The sequence below is a fragment of the Xyrauchen texanus genome, chromosome 42 (assembly GCF_025860055.1).
Source record: "Xyrauchen texanus isolate HMW12.3.18 chromosome 42, RBS_HiC_50CHRs, whole genome shotgun sequence".
In the NCBI taxonomy this organism is placed as follows: domain Eukaryota; kingdom Metazoa; phylum Chordata; class Actinopteri; order Cypriniformes; family Catostomidae; genus Xyrauchen; species Xyrauchen texanus.
This window is the reverse complement of record NC_068317.1, coordinates 8,908,838-8,931,405: the sequence shown is the minus strand read 5'-3', so window position 1 is coordinate 8,931,405 and position 22,568 is coordinate 8,908,838. Positions and strand designations below refer to the sequence as shown.

The 22,568-nt window shown below is 36.5% G+C and overlaps 1 pseudogene; it reads right to left on the bottom strand.

Annotated features, from left to right (window-relative positions):
* Nucleotides 1–21,210, bottom strand: part of LOC127634810 (succinate--hydroxymethylglutarate CoA-transferase-like) — a 101,515-nt pseudogene extending 80,305 nt beyond the window's left edge.
* Nucleotides 21,211–22,568: the final 1,358 nt, after the last annotated feature.

Genomic DNA, 22,568 nt, shown 5'->3' with positions numbered 1-22,568 from the left:
CTTGTAATTGCCAAACATATTTGGAATTACGCAAATGTGCAACATAGGTAAATCTGAAAAACTTTGAATATAACGCGGTCAGCACACGTTAGTGACGTGCACAAACCAAACCAAAACTCAGAGCACAGCTGTTCAGTGCATATAATTAGAGTACGACATAGAATTAATTTCATGAACACCGAGTACAGAACCGCTTTTGAGAAAGCATACGATTATATGTAACACACTACAGATCAGAGCGGCACACATACGATACTCGTAAACATCTGCAGTTCTGTATTTCACCGCGTGCTCGAAAGTGAAACAGTGATTGATCAGTGCCGAATTTCTGAAAAGAGCATGAACGGTCAGTTTTGGTGAAAATGGACTTTGAAAGAACGTGATTTAGTATATCATCCATTAACACAGCCAATAATGAAAATTACCAACAATTTGCAACTTTACCTGGCTGAAAATTTCTGCTCGCTAGTTTACTAATACTGTAGATGTTATGCTTAAGGAATGTTCCAGGTTCAATACAAGCTATGCTCAATCGACAGCAGTTGTTGCATAATATTGATTACCACAAACATTTATTTTGACTTGCCACTACTTTTCATTAAAAAGCAAAAATCTGGGTTACAGTGAGACACTAAACATGGAAGTGAATAGGGGGCAATTTTTCAATGATAAAATTACATTTTACTAAAATAAAAAAATAAATATAAACGAATTCACCTTATTTAGCCCCACCCCTTTTCCACGCTCCGCTCTTTCGAATTTCTTGTTTGTATTAGAGTGTAATGAAAAGAGTCGATCAAAATGAATTATGTGAGAGAGCACAGAAAGTATTTTTCGCCAAGAGTTGATGGTGTGATGTTATACAAACCCTTTACAATGTGAAAATGCTGGTGTGGTAGTTTTTCTGTCACTGTAAATGTTCATGTTCAACACCCATGGAGGTAAATTGGACCTGCAGATCACATTCAGACAGCTGACACACTGCACTTATATATAGAAATATGTACATCACTATAAAAGTAATAACTTTGCTATTAAAATTCATACGAGGAGAGATGTTATGATATTGCTGCTTGAGTATTTTAATCATATGTGGATATCCCACATGAACACCCAAACATGTTTCATATCTGTCCGAATTAGCACTGGAAGGGAGTGTATACAATTTCGGCTCACCTACGGCTCTTTCCTTGGGTGATTTCGGCGTAAAAGATTAATCATGTATCAATGTATTACTATAACAACATCTTAATTCATTAATCAAAGCACATTTTTGATGCTTGCAATAGATTACAGCCGTGCCAAGAAACAGGAAGTACTTGCATGTGTGTATTAAATAAACCCTCACACGCATTACTGGCATATAATACCAGTATACGGCACTCTTGTCGAGCGATGTCTGCAAACGGTGCCTATTTAGTAAATGTCTTTTTACCATCGCTGTTGTAATTGACTGCAAAAAGAAAATGTTCCCAGAGAGGAGAAACGAAGGGGGCTTCTCTATCAGCGGCTCGTTTTCTCCACTTGCCGTTTTCAACTACACACAACGCTTGCAGAAGAGTGATGTCATCAAGCTGACCCACATGAAACACAGGCGGAGCAATACTTCTGAACCGTTGGTTTACCGAGAACCACTCCTATTTGCTTCCCTGCACACTGGCATTGGCATGCACCAAAGAGATCAACTTGGAGCTATAACCAAATCAACCAATCTTTTGCTGATTAAAATGCAAATTAACCAATCAGCATTGTTTAAAACTCCTAAGCTCATTTCTTCCCAATCTAAGAGAAGTTAGAGTATGTTGTGGTATAATTGTGACGGATGTTCTGCTCAAATTCCCACCGGATGCGCCTGGAACATATGACAAGCTTTGAAGTGCTTGGAGCTTGTGTAGGATTAATCTGTTAGATCACAAACATTTGGGACGGGGGACGGAATAAAACAGACAGATGTACATAAATCAGGAGAACTTTTAAAAATACCTATCTCTTGATAAGGGCTCTTTTCGTTGACTTATCCAAACTTAAACTAGATTTGTCACTATTGTTGATAGTGAAGATACAATACAGTATCAGCTTAAAAGTTTTGTGTTAGAAAGTTTATTCATAATCATATGATGGTGACTCAACACCACTATCTGGTTTGCTTCGATTTTTACACTGAGTGGGACCTTTAATATGTTTCCCACAGTGTGGCTTTGTCATAAAGTACCAATATGATCAGAGAAGCAGCCTGAAAGGGTCTTTTGTATATTTTAAGTGAAATGCTTATTTGCAAGCCAGAAAAAACTTCTGAATAACCTGAACTAAGAAAAAGAACCCTGCAGTCCATACGTCTGGCAAACCAAATAGCAACTTTAGATCTCTACAGACTGTTTTTTCTACAGTTACAGTTCAAGACCTCTAAATGTTTCTGTAAACTCCACAAATAACATAAAAATATCAGCATACTGCCAAACCAGTACTGTGTGTACATGGACACATATTTGTTATTGCCAGGTAGAAAAAAAAAATCATTTTTGTCAGTCTTAACAAATATCACAAAGGCTGAGAATACAGTTTGGTGTATTTGTTGTAAAGTAGACTTTCTTTAGGCTACCGTAAGACTGATCCCATCTTGACATGTTTTCTACTACTAGACTTATAAATATTTGCATATTGGCATCCAAGTCAGTCTCATGACAAGTTGTAATAATAGTATGAGATGGCAAAATTTTAAGAAACCATACAAGTTTACTTCCACAAAGAACAATAAACGAACCGATGAACAATGTTATTAGGATTTTTCCTAAGTTTAACCACAACCCCAAAGCTAAACCCAACCATAATTTTATAAGTAAAATTAATTTTGTCTCCCACAGTAGAAAGACAAACATTGGGGTTTAGAACGAGACGAGGGAAGCGTATCACAGGTTTATGGCAAACAACAGTCATTTGTGTTGAATAAATAAATATAGAATAAGTAACCAAATTTGTTCATTTCGTTGAATACAGTGTTGAATCAGAAGATGTTATGCTTGGACTGTATCAATTTGAAATTCTGTTGAATTGGTTGGTCTCTATGGGAATCAAAATTGTTTGATTGATTTGTTCTTACCATTTCATCATGTCCTATGATCTATTTCAAGTTGTCATAAAACTATGTTTGTTTATCCGGGATGAAATTACATGGTTCACATTAGCCGCTTTTCTCAATCGGGCTGAACAGTTCTCATCACAAAACCACACCGTTCTGTGCCAATCCGGGCCAGTTGACATGGTAACAGTTTCTTTTTTCAATGTAGTGCGGCGAAATCAGGAGAATATCCGTAACAGATCCATCTGTTGGTGACAGCGTGAGAGGTAAACATTGGAGTGAGTGAACAATAGAGAATGATCACATGTTCCAGTTTTTAGGACTGCATTATTCCCTGGATTTACTCTACTAATATGCATAAAAGACACGACCCATGATGCAAAAAGGAAAGCAAAGAGAAAAAAACTAGAGGTTTTCCTATACTATATTGACATAGTTTGAGTTTTAATGAGCTTGTAATTTACTTCCCTTATGAAAAAGGCATGTAGAAAAATAAATATAGGCTACAATACTAGTTAAACTATTATAATAAAATCATGAAGACACACTAAACAAGGTGCCATGTACTAAAGCCATTCCACCAGCACCATTAAGTATGATTAGCTAACTGTGCCTAGAGTTCTGGACCGAGAGCAGTTTATAATCTTCCGTGCTGAACCGTGCTCAAGTAGAAATGCTGCAACCATTCCGTTCTGTGCTCAGAAGCGTTCACCCCAATGGTGGAAGCTATTTACACCAATGTCAGGAAACATGTCTAGCTAGTATATCACATTGCATTGAAATGAATCTTTACATGTCAAACCTCATAAGTTTGGAATCTCAAACTCACATTAAATTGTTAGTGTTGCAGGTCAAAATGCATCACAGCAAGCTCATTGAGTTTGATTGTGAATGATTGGCAAACAATGGCCACACAGAGAGCAGTGTTCAAGAGCTGGCCCAACACTAACCAACAGACTGTTCTGAGCAACAAGCTGAACTGTTTCAAATCACAGCCAATCACCACACATAGCACTGAAAGGCACAAAAACCGTGATGGGAGATGAAAGGAATCCTTCCTCCCTGTGGGAAAATCAATATTGTGTTGAAATTTAAGGAATTCGAATGGACTAACAGCACACTCATCTCTAATTGTGAATGGGTGAAGACTCAACGCATGCCAGTTTAGCTCATTCTTTGAAATAAGCAAGAACAGTGTTCAAATATTTTAAGTATAAAATTGTATACTTTCTTTTTCACACCCACGTTTGTATTTGAGAGAGCTGCTTAAGACAAAACACTTTTCAACTTCTCACTTTTCCAGCAGAAGTGACTTATTGGAATTGTTAATAAATATAAAACTTCAAATGATCTTAAAACGGCTGTAGTATAGCATGGAAAAAGGGCACTGGTTGTACAGTGTACAAATGAAAACTGCTCAAATAAATGAATGATGTTAATTAAAAACTCTCAAAAGGAGCAAATGAGACCTCTACAGACAGAAAGACAGATTACACCTGCAGCCATGTACAGTACTAATTATATCCAGGTCCCTTTGTTCCTATATCCAGGAAATTAAAGAAAATTATAAACAAGAATTGAGAACCAAAAATGTCAAATTATGCAACTTTCACAAACTACGCAAAAGGCTTGCAGTTCCTGTTAACAATATTAAACAACATAGATGAGTTATGATTGTTGTAAAAATGAGTTGAATGACAGACTGTATTTGTGTACCACCCTCCATAGAGAGGCAGACACATATACAGAGTGATTGGAAAATACCTTTTTATGTCTGTTTTGACACAAATGCAGCATTAAAAAAAAAAAAAAAAAAAAACGATGGTGCTTTTACAGCTGAATCCACAAACACCAAATGAAAGATTTGGCCAAGTTGACCTCAAACAATGCAGCAGACAGATAGCGCTGGGATGTGCAACAAACCTGAGAATCTCCCCAAAACAGTCCTGTTGTTTTGATTTCCAAAGAGGATCAATGGAAATCAAATAGATGAGTAGATAAAGGAGGATAAAAAGAGGAGTTAAAAAAGTTTCAAAGATGTTTGTTGAAAAATGCAAATGTGTCCCAGGTGCCTTGAGAAGCTATTTTAAAAACAATTTTGCAGGGCAGAGAAAATTGGTCTTGAGAAAATAAGTATCAACCATGTGATTGCTGGGCAGATATGACAAATTAATTGATCATTTTTCATCAATGAAAATTAGATGGGGATGGTTACATTTTTAATTAGGAATTATGTGTAATAGCACAAGCAGCAATCTGTGAGAATTTTCTTTATTTATTGACTCTATAATTTAATTGTGCAATTTAAGTTATGTATATATAATGTAAATGTTAATATGATTTGCCAATAATATATATATATATATATATAATGTATATGGTTCATTTCTATATTAATTGTCTAGTTATTTTTATTTAAAGGTATAGTTCACCCCAAAATGAAAATTCTCTCATCGTTTACTCACAGTCATACAATTCTAGAATCACGGCTTTCTTTCTTTTGCAGAAGACAAATGCAGATTTTTAGAAGAATATCTTGGCTCTGTAGGCCCATAAAATGCAAGTGAATGTTGAGCAGAACTTTGAAACACCAAAAAGCACATTAAGGCGGCATATAAGTAATCTATAAGACTCAATTGTTTAAATCTATGTCTTCAGAAGCAATATGATAGGTGTGGGTGAGAAACATTCACATTCATTGGTGAGAACTTTCTAATGTGAAAGTGAAGATTTAGAGTAAAAAAAAAGGACTTAAATATTGGTCTGTGTCACTTCTGAAGATATGGATTTAACCACTGTCTTCTGTCTTCTGGACTCATTTTATGCTGCCTTTAAGTGATTTTTGGAGCTTCAAAATTCTGGCAAACATTCACTTGCATTGAACAGAACTACAAAGCTGAAATATTCTGCTAAAAATGTTCGCTTATGTTCAGGAAAAAGAACAAAGTCATACACACCTAGGGTGTCATGAGAGCAAGTAAATGATGTAACTTAGTATTTTCATTTTTGGGCGAACTATCCCTCTTATTTATTTTGTGTGTTAAAACATAGGTACACATTAAGATTACGATTAACCAAATACACAATTTTATGATGTTTTTTTGCGGGGGGGGGGTCATACTAAGGCCTTGTGAAATGCGATCACCATGATCCAGTCAAGCAGATCATATCATCACCTAGTCAGAACACAGCGCGTTTACATTTGTCCACATGAACAAGCTTAATATTCTTCTAAAAACCTACATTTGTGTTCTGCAGAATAAAGAAAGTCATACACATCTGGGATGGCATGAGGGTGAGTAAATGATGAGAGAATTCTAATTTTGGGTGAACTATCCCTTTAATTACAAATAAATCAAAATAGTCACACTGCACTAAATCAAATGAGTTGAGACCAAATTTAATAAATCATTATGCATCAGTCAAATTGTTTAGTAGTTTCATAGTCAAATGTGCAAACATGAACATTTCTACTTAGTGAGTGGAACATTCAAAATGGCTCATTAAGGGGAGTTAGTTCTGAGAAAAGGTTGAGCAACATTTGTAAAGTTTTAGATTAAACTTAATCTGATATTTCGTTACCTAAACCAGTGATAGTCACACAATTTAAGTGTCCAAATACTTTTTGGGACCACCATATGGCTGAATCCCTTGACAAAAATTTGAAAAAGATGATCCTATATTTATTGTATGTTGAATTCTGTATTAATGTAAAGACTTAGAAGATGCCAGGGGCCTGCTGAGAAAAAAAGGGGGGAAATCAAAGGAGTGCAGAAACAGCTGCTAAATATTGCTGCAGCTCTTGAACTCTTGAACCACTCTCTACCACAAATCCTCAAAAGGATGGAAGTGTCACTTTTCATGATGCCCAAAAACATTCTGGCAATTTGTTAACATAAAATATCAAACCCCATTTCTGCTGGGGCAACATTTGAATCATGACGAAGTTTATAAGATTCAACCTTAGGGCTGTTTTGATGTGCTCCTCACATGAAAAGACTTCTTCATGTTGTATTTAAGGTGACTATAATGGATTCACACTTTGGAGCTTTATGAAGGCTTTTAATTTGTTACATACAGATGGTTTGATGTCCAAAGAAGCAGATGAAAACAGGCATTTCAGAAGGATATGTGCAAGCAAATTGTTTTATGACTGACAGACATTCTCATATGCTGATTCATTACGCTTGGGCAGTTACTCCGGATCAGTCTCAAATGTGTCTGACACCTATTTCTCCTCTGCTCCTCACACCTAGGGGCCCCGTGGCCATGCAGGGCAGGTAACAGGAAGGACACTGCATAAATCAGCCCCCATTCTCAGTCTCTCCACATCTTCACAAGCTCAGGAGAAGATGTTCCATCATCCCACGCCTTAAATCTAAGTCTTTCCCACTCATCCCTAGTTTATTAGAAAAGTGTTTGCAAGAGGAACTGAATGGCTGTGAGGATTTTCACAATGAAACGCTGCCAGGCAGAAAGAAAGAGAAAAACTGGACACATTTTATTTGACATCACACAATCGTATGAGTATGTTTCAAGGTTTAGTGAAAAAAAAAAATGAATGTACATTTTTCAACATATAGTTCATCATATAGTGAAAAATAAGCATTGTAGACATGACATATTTGATTGGATATCTCAAAAGCTATATTGAAACTATAGTAAATCATTAGACATGATGTTAAGGTGCCTAAAAAGCGCAATGGGGTGAATTCATGAATGTTGTGCCACTTTTGCTTGTGGTATTTCAGTGCAAAAACTGGCATCTTAATTATTAACCACTTTCAATCTAGTATAAACAGGCGAAATTAACGCTGAAAAAGCACTGCATTTTGAGTATATAAATAGTCATAAAAGTAACTGTCATTCTTTTCTGCGCAAACACACCTCTTTTTAACGTTAATTAGGCTCATTTCTGACCGTGCATCATTCAAAAATCTCTATGCTGTTTACACACCACAATAAACATTGAGCTATAAGCAGGCGGTAAACAACATTTTATAAAAAAGAGATGTTTGTGTACATTTTCTATTAATCAAGGCAGTAATTCATCAAATAATTATCAAATCATGAAGAAGAGTGTTAAACCTGGCATATAACCAGGCATATATGCACACTTTCGGCTTGTTAAAGGGATGATTCAGGTGTCTGGATCACAGAAGTGGAGTGCTGCTGTACAGTTCCAGCAGTGTGTCAGATAACGGAGGCCTGTTGCATCCTCTGCCGATTATCTAATCAGCCAATCGTGATTAAATTAGATTTTTGATTGTTGGTGCCCAGATGGGCTGGTTTGAGTATTTCTGTAACTGCTGATCTCCTGGGATTTTCACAACACAGCCTCTAGAATTTACTAGATTTTCACGTTTTTTAAAGAAGATGGCAGCAATCTGCCCCCAATACGTGACACATTCTCATATTTTCAAACTGTAAAAGTATAGATAATTACTGTTGCAAAGTTACAAATTTTGCCTGTTTGCATTTGCAAATGTGTGGTGAAACTGAGAAATGTAAATAAATTATAATAGTGAGGCAGTGGTGGCTCAGTGGTTGAGGCTCAGGGTTACTGACCAGAAGGTAGGGGGTTCAAGCCCCAGCACCACCAAGATGTCACTGTTGGGCCCTTGAGCAAGGCACTTAACTCCAGGTTGCTCCGGGGGGATTGTCCCTGTAATAAGTGCACTGTAAGTCGCTTTGGATAAAGCGTCTGCCAAATGCATAAATGTAAATGTTATAAAATCCCAAAAGTGCATCATTTTATTGTGTGGCGGAATGACCTGCCCCTCCCTCTCGTCATCATCGCCCTGCCACTTAAGGCAGTCTTTCAGCCAGGCTCACAATGGGAGTGGGCTGGAAAGAGGAGAGATGCAACTTAATGAGCCTCATTGAGGCAGCGGTTGATGAGGTATACCTGATGTTAATAGAGCCTTATCACCACTGCCATTAAAACACAAAGCGCACCTCTCCTCGGGAAGCCAGCTCCTATCTCCTTGTGCACACACTGGTGTCCTTCGCAGTTCCAGGAGCAGATCAGGGTGGGTAACGATGAAAGATACGCAACAGACCCACACCATAAGTCCCCCCGGATCGAGTTAGATGCAACCCCGGGGGAATTGGAGCATGCATCGTGGCCGACGGGCAGATTCCTGTGATTCTTTACACTAATTCACCCATGGACACTTTACACCCCTTTTATGAACAGTTTCTTTATTTTTATTTTTCAAAAAATGCCTCTCTGAGGCTTGACGCCTAACCCATGGTGTCTGTCTCTTGCTCACCCCACCACAATTGTTTTTACTTCAAGGAAGAAGAAATGTTAACACATATTTCAAAAAAATTTATAAATTCATGATTACGGTCTTGTCAAATTTGACCAGGAATACAAAAATGTCAGCCTGTGATGAAGACTGAAAAGGGTTAAAAGGTCTCTTTACTTTCCTTTATATATGAGTGGGTACTTTATACAAAACTTGTAATAGGCAGAAATCTACATATGTGTGCCAATCTGTTTTGCTTAACCAGTTTATGGCATTGTCAGTTATTAAGAAAAATACATATAAGAACATGCATGCAAATGCACTAAGTCACTTTAAATAGACATCCAATAGGGAAATTGGAAAAAGCGCATACATACACATGCACAAGAAATTCCCAGAATTTCTTAATTAAGTCTGATATAAATATAAAGTGACAAAGATGAGATACTGAAGTGATTTAGTCATATGAGTAACCCCACAGATTTTTATTTGGGACCTATTCTCTAATCCTCATTTAAAGGTGTATTTATTTAGAAATACATATTTACTCCAAATAGTCATGAACGCTCCTCAGTTTAATATTTTTGCTAGTGTCACAATGTAGGCCATAGTCCACAATTCACTCCAACTGTATCCCATTAAGCTCAATAGCTGCTTAGTTTAATTGACTATGACCACCGGTGGATTCCATTGTGATCGCAATGTGAAAAATGCTCCACAATCACACTCTTCTCTTTCATTCACTCAGCTCATGGGAAGCTTAATCCTTGGTGAAGTAAAGCAAACATTCCAATTGCTGGTCAGAGTATTTAGCACAGGGATTCAAAATGATGAATAAAGAAGGACAGAGGTGAAGAGTTTAACTTGCTGCTGGACCTTAAAGGTATAGTTAACCCCCAAATTTAAATTCTGTAATAAAGGAATTGCCAATTGACAGGACTTTACCGTAGAAACTCGTAAAGATATGTAGAAACATTGTAGACGCTTGGAACTTCTGTTTCTCCAAGATATGCAAATAAAGGTTTAAGAAAAACAACTTGATAATCTATGATATTGTGTGCACCAAACATAGTGCCAAGAGTGCAGAGAAAGTTGTGGTTGTGGAAACAAGCTAATGCGTGAAAGGTTCCATAAAATATTTTCGGAGAAATCAAATTATTGTGTCTTGTTTGAATGACTTTGTTTGTTTGAATGACAGATTCACAATTACTTAGACCTATACTTATTCTTACTTATCAGCATAACTTTAAATCAACAGTTTAAGAGATCTTTTAACCCACAGACTGTTGCCCTATACAAAAATAGGAAAGTAGGGTGGACTTTGGTTGCAGACCATGGGAAAATCAGTGGCTTGGGAATTGTAATTCTAACCTGTTCTTTCCCTAACACTCATGCATTGCATCCAACAATTTCTATTACACCTGTTAATTCTTGTTAGCCAATTTATCCAAAAGCAATACCACCAACCATAAACCAACATCCCATGGATGCGTCGTCTAAGCTATTATCCTAACAATTATTGACTGCAAAACAAAGAAAATAGAACAACGATCTTGCCAAACACAAGAACAACTGAGGAGAAAAACAGTGGATGGTTGAACACATTGCATATCAGGGTAGGGGAAACCAGGGCCAGCTATGTTTGAGTCTATTTCTGCATGGCCACATACCTTGAAGTCTTGGCTACAAAAAAAAAAAAAAACAGTTAAACATTTTCACCTTTATTGCCCAGGAAAAATAAGATACAATTCATTAAATTTACATTGACCTTTTGTAACAACTTGCCCTGATGGCAGGGCATGTTGTCATGCTAAATGTGGTAAGTTATCCCTATGGAACAATGGAACATAAAAACATGCCTTCGTAATATAGTTGACCATGAACCGAGTGCATGCAAGTGTGGTTTTACTATGTATACCCAATAGCTAGAAAAAAAATATGATGATAGTTATAGTTAACTTTGGAGGGCAGAATCCACAGAAATTATTTTTAAGAGGGATTTGAACTAGACGTTAGAAGTCAACATACCAAACCTCTGCTAGATAAAACACAAATTTTCACAATGGACTTTTGACTCCAGATCTCATAATTTGTTGAGATATAGCCCTAACCCCAACCTCTAACCCCAACTTTCCCCTGTGACAACTAGCCCTGGTATCCCCTATCCATTACTTGCTGATGGCAATCCGTTTTTCAGTCTTTGCTTTCTTGAATATCTCTGCAACACAACTCAAGATGAAGTCGATATAAAATGTGTCAAGGCCTTTTGAGGGTTACTGAGGGTTTCCAATTGTTTTGATCCCACCCGAAAACAGCGGTGAACTTCTTTTCACCTGTTTGTGTGCTTAGTGTAAATACTGCTTCCAAGATGGACAAAATGTTAAGGAATTAGGTTTATCATGCGCACCAGGATTCAAGCTGTATATGCAGGTCAAATCGATCTAGTTACAGTGCACAGGTCATTCATTTTCACAAGAGATCTAGACCATAATAATGGCAAACATCCTTCTGTCTTCAGCCAGGAAAAGAACTACTGGAGCAAGTTTCAGAGCAAACTTTCATTACTCGCACAGATTAGAGTTAGGGAGCCGATTCAAATGCAATGAGCTAGTAGCAGGCACAGGTCATCTGGTAAAAAGCACACTGAGAAAGCTGATAGAATCTTTTGAAGTGGTCTTTGAGGTGCCAATGAAAAAAAAATCCATAAGAGTCTTCATTGAGTTTGACGAAGAAATTATTCAAGAAATCAATGAAAAATTCGGAATCAATCCAAACTTACTGGGTATTCTCAACCAATTACTGAAGCAACAGTGTTAGAACTCAACAAGAGACTGGGGGGCCTCCGCAACAGTGCTGTCTGCAACATCTGTTTAAGCTCCACTGCTTGGTCATTCACTCATTTGTGTGTATTTGAAGGTCCACAGGGCCCGGAAACATCCCTTTACTTGTAAACAGTCAATGGAAAACTTTGCCGTGAGACAACACCAAGGCCGGTAATTATCTGTTGTTGTGTGCAGCTGGTTCACTCCAAAATCTCCTAATCAACTTGCAGAAAATGATAGGGGGAATATTATAGGAAGTCTAGAAGCCATCATTCAATCCTCTGAGACACACTTAACATGTTTGTCAGCAAATAATGTTCTCGTTGACGTATTGCATTTATTTCTGTTCATAAAACTCATCTAATGTTTGTGGTTTGCAACATGCTGTATTTCGGCATGCAAAAGGCAAAGCATTGAGGAAGTTAAATGAAGCTATTCGGAACAGGAAGCTATTCACCGATGCTTAGCAATCACTTAGAGCTCCCAGTGAAGTCTGAAAAAGGAAGATCAACTGAAGGTTTCCAAAGAAAGTTTTCAAGGGATTTAAAAATTAATGCTTGGCTTTGTAAGCCACAAAGAGTTAGAGATCACGGTGGTGTGGATTTCACTCTGAGCCATCAATGGATTCTCAGGAACAAACTTCAGTTAAGAGGGACTTCGCAGTTCAAACAGGATTCAAACAAACAGGATAGCCCTGCAGCTTTTCAAGAGCGATGGAGAAGAACACTAGTCTAGACTATAAATTGAAGGTTTCATTCACTCGTGTACAGCCTCAAACACAACAATAACAATCAGATATTCATTGAAGTTTGGATGCTCAAAAAAGGAAGGGACTCTTCTTCAGAAATTCTTCTTTTCTTCATCCATGATATTACTTTACATTTAACCACGCTCACATCTGGGAGCCATTTTTGTCCAAGTCCAACATCTGTGCCTGGCACCTGAAACGACAGGGCTAATCCTTTGGAAATTCAACATTAATATTAATATTTTGCTGGACCTAATACAAGTGTTTGGCTCAACTGTGAAAGTTATGATGCACTTGTTTTTTTGTTTGTTAGTTTTTTTACATTCAAACAGCAACCAGGGATCAATAGTGACTTGCAGTAGATCAAGACCTAAATGCAATCATACTGTCATGGATGTGATTTATGGAAATTAAGTATGAGCAACCTGATACTGTTTGCATGCAGAACATAAAGGAAAAAGTCAATGCACGTCAAGCAAACATCACTGAAATTGTACACTGAGGCAATACATTCATGAAAAATATTCAATGGGAATCTTTCTTCAACTTGTTTGATGACAGATCTAGTGGAAAAGGTCTGACAAAAAATTAAGAAAGAAATTGAGGCCTCTACAATCAATCTGTAATGGCTAACAAATTCACCATTGCATTTTGTTTCAAGTTTCAAATGGGCTCCAAATTAAGTTGTTGTCATTAAGTGAACCCAAACATACTTCAAAGAACTGGTAGAAGATGAAGATGGAATAATGAGAGGCTCAACAAGAAATTGTCATTCATGCATGCCAGGATAATATCTTTGGATTCCACTTGGAATATAAAGAGCTCTGTGTGGTTTATTAGTTTCCATTGATGTAGAACATTTATTTCTGTTTATTTGTGTAACATAATCAAGTGAGAAATTTATAAAAGTTCAAAAGCTGTGAGCATTTAAAATGTTAAGAGTTGTTTATTCTACAGTGAAATATAGAAGTCCCTGCCAAGCTTTGGAGGCTTGATGTGACTTGTAGAGGCTACCAATGGTTCCACAAAAGACATTGAATAATGCTTGTTCTACAGGAGGATTCTTGATAGCATTTAACTTCACAAGATGTTTGGACAAGAAATACAGGATGAGTGTACTTTACGTTATGCTTCATGAAGAGTAACAACACTTAATTATAGTGCTTCAAAAGGCTGAAATTACTAAAGATACAGCTTTGAATGAAGGTCCCTCAAATAACAGCAGCAGTTCGAAGATTTATTTGTTGGTTATTGGTTTTCATCTCTAATTAAATTGCCAAACCTCTGTGATGTTCTTCTACATCAGTTCATCAAGCCACATTACCTGTTTGCAATGGAAACACAACGTGAATTTAATTGACTACCCTACCCATTGTCCATCTGCTTTCCTCATTTGTCTCGTCCAAAGTGCCCCTCCTCGTCCACTGATTCTTAATATCGTCTACTTCATCTTCCTCTGATACTAAACTCTCATCTCTTATCCTCTCCATCTGGTTTTCCACCTTTTACATGTGCAGCTGTCCATTCTTCGAAACATCTCCTCAGCTTGCTCTTCCCATCTGTCGACAAATTTCCTCCATGCACTCACAGCTACTGCTGATTTCTCCAGTTAACGCGGGATGTTTATGGTTTCCTCGCTAAAATAAAGAAGCAATGGCTAACAGGTTTGTACTGTGTCTTGTCAGATTGGATCTCTGGATGGATTCATCAGCCTCAGCTTTCAAAGCTGCAAGAACATAACTGAACAGGCATTGCCGGAGAAAGCTCAGGGGATGCAGATGCAGGATGTGTTTATGACACCAGACCGAAATCTAGACAAGCAATAATATCATTTAACTTGTTAAAGTTCTTTAAGATGGACTGACCAGAAATAGGCAATTATGATAAAAGAAATTTTGATTTTGCTCTTATGGATAGAAATTGGTACTTTTATTCACCAAAGTGGCATTCAACTCATCACAATGTATAGTCAGGACATTAATAACATGAAAAATTACTATTACAATTCTTTTTTCTTTTATTATTATTTCTTAAACTTCAAACAATCCTCCATGTGCAGCGATGACAGCTTTGCAGATCCTTGGCATTCTAGCTGTCAGTTTGTCCAGATACTCATGTATTGCGTACTCTTAGCACTTGTAATAGTTCTATGTTCTATGTTCGTACAATGTTCGTACAGTTGAGCTGATCCCACAAAATATCAATGGGGTTAAGATCCATAATACTCTTTTCCAATTATCTGTTGTCCAATGTCTGTGTTTCTTTGCCCACTCTAACCTTTTCTTTTTCTTTTTCTTTTTTAAAAGTGGCTTTTTCTTTGCATTTCTACCCATAAGGCCTGCACCCCTGAGTCTTCTCTTTACTGTTGTACATGAAACTGTGTTCAGCGGGTAGAATTCAATGAAGCTGTCAGCTGAGGACCTGTGAGGTGTCTATTTCTCAAACTAGAGACTCTGATGTACTTATCCTCTTGTTTAGTTGTACATCTGGCCTTTCATTTCTCTTTCTGTCCTTATTAGAGCCAGTTGTCCCTTGTCTTTGAACGCTGTAATGTACACTTTGTATGAAATCTTCAGTTTCAGTTTTTTGGCAATTTCTTCAAAACAATGATTGACAGATGAGTTTCTAGACAAAGCTGTTTCTTTTTTTTGCCATTTTTGACCCAATATTGATCTTAAGACATGCCAGTCTATTGCATACTGTGGCAACTCAAAAACAAACACAAAGACAATGTTAAGCTTCATTTAATGAATCAGATAACTTTCAACTGTGTTTGATATAATGCAAGCGATTTTCTAGTTCCAAATTATCAATTTAGGTGTTGGAGTGATGGCTGCTGGAAATGGGACCTGTCTAGATTTGATAAAAAAAATAAAATAAATTAAAATAGTGATGGTGCTGTTTTTTCCATCAGTAATGTCCTGAATATACTTTGTGATCAGTTGAATGCCAGTTGTTTAGATAATTAAAATGCATTACATTCTTGTGGCAGAAGAGTTCATCATTGATAAGAACATTCAAAAAGCGGCTTTAGAATACAATTTATTGTTTACTACTATATTATTGAACATAAGCCAATCATTGGCATACAGTTCACAGCAATCCATTTCACAAGTGAATTTGTCAATCAGTTGGAGATTTATTATGAGGGCTTGTTTAAGGACCCGTCAATCTACACCTGTGTCACACATTTAAATTTTTTTTTTAGAAACAAGCTAAAGGTATACATAGTACACAATACTACAGATATATTTTACAATAATGCCAAGACATTATATTCATTACATAGTGTAATGGTTTTCAATGCTTTGGAGTTGTTGGAGGTACAAAGAGTATTTCAATAATATTTCAAGTCTTTACAAAAAAGTGCAAATAGGGGCTTTATAGACATAAATTTACACTTATGTATTAAAAACTTGGCAAGAAAAATAAACAGATTAATCAGAAAATATTAACTTATCAAAACTGTGAAAACCAAATAAAACGTCTTTACAAAGCAAAGAAAAACTAGTTAAAATAGAGGTACGTACAAACAAACAAAATTTTCTCCAAAATACTACAGCGTGGACACATTCCCAAAAAAGGTGAGGGGCAGATTCATCTACAGCATTACAGGAGCAGCAAAGTGGATCTATTTCAGGGAGCATGTTTCTTAAATAAAGATTGACTGGGTAAAAACAGTGTAACAGTTTAAAGGATACCTCCTTAACCTCAATGGTAATTAAATATGTATGAGGTAAAGACCATACGACCTGCGTCAGACATGCTTGTGTTGCGTCTCGGGTGTGTTGCGTCATAAAAGTAAAACGTTTAGGTCACTGTGTCAAGTTAAATATAGTTTAATACTCAATCTTTAAACACATCTTGAGATCCCATTATTTCGCGCTCCAAGTGTTTTGAACGCAAGAACGTAACGCATGTTTGTGATGTGTGTCCTCTGATGGCTTGATAATGCGTGTTGCTAATACAGCTGAAATTTCACTTACTGCCCTCTGGAGTAAGTGGTACTACAAGCTTGCATTTCTCAGGAAAGCATTGCGATTAATTGCGTTTAATTTTTTTAATGCGTTATTTTTTGTAAAATTAATCGCACATTATTAACACGTTAAATTGACAGCCCTAATATATATATATATATTAAGGTTAGACAACTTGAGTTTAGTAAGGTTTGTTTCTGAACTGTGTACAAATACAGTTATAGTTACTTAATACATTTCCATGATTTTTCCATGACTTTTCCAGTCATTTGTGATACGTAGTATTTAAAAATAGGCATGCAGTGCCATTTTATAGGTACTAAACTCAAAGAGCAATCTCTAGACGACTAAATATTTTATAGCAGAGCAAAACTAGGAATATGTACAGTATATTTACAATAGATATTTTCCATGACTTTTTTTTTTAAAAGGAATATTCCAGGTTCAATACAAGTTAAGCTCAATTTACAGCATTTAAAATGTATTTCTACTCATCCATCTGTTTCTTTAAAAAAAGCAAAAATAGAGGATACAGTGAGGCACTTTCAATGGAAGTGAAGGTGGGCCAATTTTTGGAGGGTTTAAAGGAAGAAATTGTAAAAATGTGAAACTTATAGTTGTATAAAAGCACTTACATTCATTCTTCTGTTAAAACTCATGTATTATTTGAACTGAAGGCTGTTTAAATTTCATTGTCATTGCAACAAAGTTGTAAAATAAGCTATAACTATACACAGTAAAGGTTAATAAGCGATTGTATTACACTAAAATAATGTTAACACACATATTGTTTATGTCTTGTGGCCGTTTTAACAATTATGGATTTCCCCAATTCACTTCCAATTTAAGTGCCTCACATTTACCATGATTTAGCATAAAAAAAACAGGAATTCAAAATGTATTTTAATGGCAATTTATAGCATTAACATGACCACACACTTTGTCGGCTTATTAAGCATAATCGTCTAAGAACATGCATGTAAACATGCTCATTGTCCATCTGATTTAACATATGATATATTGTCCGTGTTCTCCTCTTGCTCTCGTGCAGTTCATTACGACTGCCAATAATATAAACTGCCTTTGATTATGTAACAATGAATGACTAAGATATTTTAACAGTCTTCATAAATAAAAGTGGTAGTGAAACCCTAAATATAGCAATCTGCAAGGGGAAAAATTAGACAATTATTGTCTCACTGGAGTGTTTTATTTCAAATTTTAAAGACACATGGATAAAATAATGTTTGTTTACGCTGATCATCTGATGTGCTAGAGTGAAGAACTTCCATTAATGGGACATCTGTGCAATGAAATCAGGCACTTTCTATACCAACATGTGTTTGGAATTAAACATTCAAATGTGTGTGTGCAGGGGAAACGGCATCTTTGGTGTACAAGAATGGGTTCAAATTCCAGCAGTGTTAAATTGCATGCTCTGAGGGCCTGTACATATGATAGTGTTTCACATTTGACTTTATTAGCTACTGATGTGGATCAAAGAAACAGACTTGAAGCTCACTTTTAACTAAGCTGAACACTGTTATCTGGACAGTACTAGTGGACACAGGTCATTCCATTAGTATAGAATATAACAAATTTGAAGGTGTAACTGTGGACGTGACCTCAAACTAACCTGTGTGCTGAATACTGTTGATAGGACCACAGGGGATGCCTGTGCCTTCAAAATGTCTCAGCCACTCCCCGGTCGTCACCTCCATGAACCTGAGGGAGGACAGAGGACTGATCGGAGGATTGGAAAGGAACAGAATGGAGGGGTGCTGGAAAACAGGACAAGGACATAATAACATGACCAAAAATGCAAGTCATATGTGATCACATCCTCTGCCTGCCCCAAAAGCACAAGAGCAAGCATTCTCAAACACCACAAACACCCTTTGAAAAAAGTTACTTAATGTATTTACCGTAATAGAAGTCCTCTTTTTTTCTTTTAATATTGTAAACATACAATTTTGCTCATATTGTTGACATAATTGATCTTTCTTGATCATTAGTTTTGATGCCGATTCATTCAAACAGAATGTGCCATTTTCATTTTGTACAGAATGGCTGTGCATGACACACATTGAAAATTCAATATGCGGGTTCATGGAATTATAATTAAATGCCTGAAGTAATTGATTTGTCTTCTTATTAGAAAGTTTCCCCAACCATTTGATCAGAAACCAGACCAGAATGGGCAGTCTTGGCTGAACGCTGGGGGTACAGACTTTAAGAACTGGCTCCCCTCCAAATCAGTTGAGATTCAAATTGAATTGGCCACATGCCACAGGATGTTGAACTTAAATGACAGGAAGAGGAAGTTTAATGAATTTGAAGAAATGCAATGCAGTCTCACAGCAAAATAATCTAGTTTGTCCAACACAAGTTTTGTGACAAGGCAAAAATAATGATATTATTAACTGTAACTTATTATTCCAGCACTACCAAAGTACCACCACGTCATTTTTAGAGAATTTCATAAAAATATCATTGAATTATTGATCATATAATAGGCTTATATTGACTAAATATAATTTAATTTAATAATAAACTAACATGAACTAACAATAAATAACTATTTTCATAAATTAACATTCTGTAAAAATAAATGTAATTTAATTTGTGACACTTAAAAATAAGGATGTATTTGTTAACACTAGTTAAATATCCATTACATAAACACAATGAAGAACACACAGCATTAATCTTGGCTTTGGTTCATTTGAAATTAAATGAAAATTCTTTCAATGGGATTTCAAACACTGATAATCATTTTAATTAGTACAGCTGTTCCCTATAAGCAGACTACACAGTCGGCTTAGGGCACCAACTCCCTAGGGGGGCACCAGAAAGTCCACCGGCTCGCACGTTATACGTACTTCAAAGACCCAAAAGCAGTTTCGGAACACAGATGATCGCTTCACGCTCATATCATGCGATATATCACTCGATCACACAAGTTCCACTTGGAACTCTTTACGGCATCAATTTGGCCCTGATTCTAATACTACTTCCTTAAATTCAAATTTAGAAACTGAATTGGTATTTGAAAGGCATTTTCAATACAATTCTGAATGGCTTTAATGAGTTTAAAAAGAAGGTGTGGCTTACCTCTCTGACAGAACCTGCAACCACTCTTTCCAATGCTGAACTCTTAAAGTGTTGCTTTTGTACTTTGGGCTCTCAGCCCGGTCATCCAAACTCAGAACCTTGGCAACACAGCCACATGTTAAGTGACAGAAATGTGTTAGGAAATGTGAAGCCTTTTCTATCTGTCAAAACAATTGTATACAGCTGTAAAATATGGCTGTGACTGAAATGTACAAATAAAGTGTGGCTAGATTTATTAATACGTGTCCTTTTGAGTACACAATAAAATATCTTTGCTTACTTTGCACACTTTCATAAATTGCTGGTCATTCCCTGTTGCCACAACAAGATATCCATCTTTGGTCTTGAAACTCTGCAAACACAGTGATTTAACATATAATACATACACAGAACACACTGAAAGCTAAATTGTGTAAGTAATAAAGAAAACTCCTGACACACAGCCTGCTATAAACAGAAACAGCGACAATATTAGAAACTTACAAGCATCTAGATGTATAGTTGAACAAAAGACACACATATCTGTATTGTAAACCTGCATCAGGCCCACAGTTAGCTTCTACCACAAATTTTTCAGGTTGAATTTTGCAGATTTCAGCCACCAATACTTAAACAACCCTTCACTGAAACCGGCTGCTCACTGGCATCTGCTAATAGTTCTATGTTCACAAAGCAGCCAGACTGTTAGCAACAATTTCACAAAGTTTCACAGGCGATCTGTTCTCGGTTGGGTTTATTGGTCACAGAGGTAGGATTATCAATAATCCACAACAAAACAGCACAAAACAACAAAACTGCTGAGAAGCAGAGAACTGCAGTAACCAAAACCGAGCACCACCTCTGGGACGATCTTCCAGTGCCAGTGAGGCCACATTCAATGCGAATCAAACGGTAAAATATGTCAAATGAAATAATTTCTCTCACTGACATTGTAAGAGAAAATACCTTAACAAGAGCAATCAGACAAGGGATAGGTCAAAATGGTCGACTTGTTGCAACCACCAAATAGTTCAGATGTTTTCAAACTGTAGTCTGAGAACCCCCAGGGGCAGGGCCGTAAACCCCCCTCAATCCTGAATATGTGGTTACATCCTTGCCCAGGGGGGCACAAGAGGGGGCAAGGGGATCAGTGGAAAACTTTCAACATGATCACACAGAAACGATATGTTGCTTCCGAAAGTTTATGTACCCTGACATCAACCTCAGAACTGTCAGACATTTTGGCATCAATTCAAAAGTGTTTGGGTCATTCCTATAATTCGCTGACATTTAAGTCTCCAGACCAAATCAGTTTCACTCAATGATAATTTTAACAGGCTTAATAAAACAATAAAAGAGTATTTATATGTTACACACTGCTGTGGGCCAAGAGTTATTGTTAAATAATTGAATTCATTTTGAATTATTGTGCTATTGTGTCCCCAGAGTTGCATGAAAAAATATATTTGATAAAAAAGCTAACATGACCAGTATGACAGATCAAATCAGTGTAATCCGGAAGTTATGCATTTGCTCTATAATTACATTTTTACTTAAAAGGATAGTTCACCCAAAAATGAAAATTCTCTTATCATTTACTCACTGTCATGCCATCTCAGATGTGTATGACTGTCATTCTTCAGCAGAAAACAAACAAATATTTTTCGAAGTATATCTAAACTCTGTAGGTCCTCACAATTCAAGTGAATTGTGGCCAGAAATTTGAAGCTCCAAAAAGCATATAAAGGAAACATAAAATTAATCCATAAGATTCCAGTGTTTAAATCCATGTCTTCAGAAGCTATATAATAGGTGTTGGTGAGAAACAGGACAATATTTAAAGTCCTTTTTACTCTAAATATCCACTTTAACTTTAACTTTCAAATTTGAATGCAATTGAAATAGTTTGTATTTGTTTTTTGGCAAAATGGCAAAAAAGAAATGGCTTTCTCTAGAAACGAATCAGTCAATCACAGATTTCATACAAATGTTACACTACAGTCTTCAAAGACAAGGGACAACTGGCTCTAACAAGGACAGAAAGAGATGTGGAAGACCAGATGTACAACTAAACAAGAGGATAAGTACATCAGAGTCTCTAGTTTGAGAAATAGACACCTCACATGTCCTCAGCTGACAGCTTCATTGAATTCTACCCGCTCAACACAGTTTCATGTACAACAGTAAAGAGAAGACTCAGGGGTGCTGCCTTATGGGAAGACTTGCAAAGAAAAAGCCACTTTTGAAACAGAAAAACTAAAATAAATGTTTAGAGTGGACAAAGAAACAGACGCTGGACAACAGATAATTGGAAAAGAGCATTATGGATCTTAACCCCATTGAGTTTTGTGGGATCAGATAGACTGTAAGGTGCGTGAGAAGTGCCGATTAAGACAGCCACATCTATGGCAAGTGCTACAGGAAGTGTGGGGTGAAATGTCACCTGAGTATCTGGACAATCTGACAGCTAGAATGTCAAGAATCTGCAAAGCTGTTTTTATATGAGAATTATTTGAAGTAGTTTAAGAATAAAAAAATAAATAAAAAAATTGTAATAGTAATTTTTCATGTTATTAATGTCCTGACTATAAATTGTGA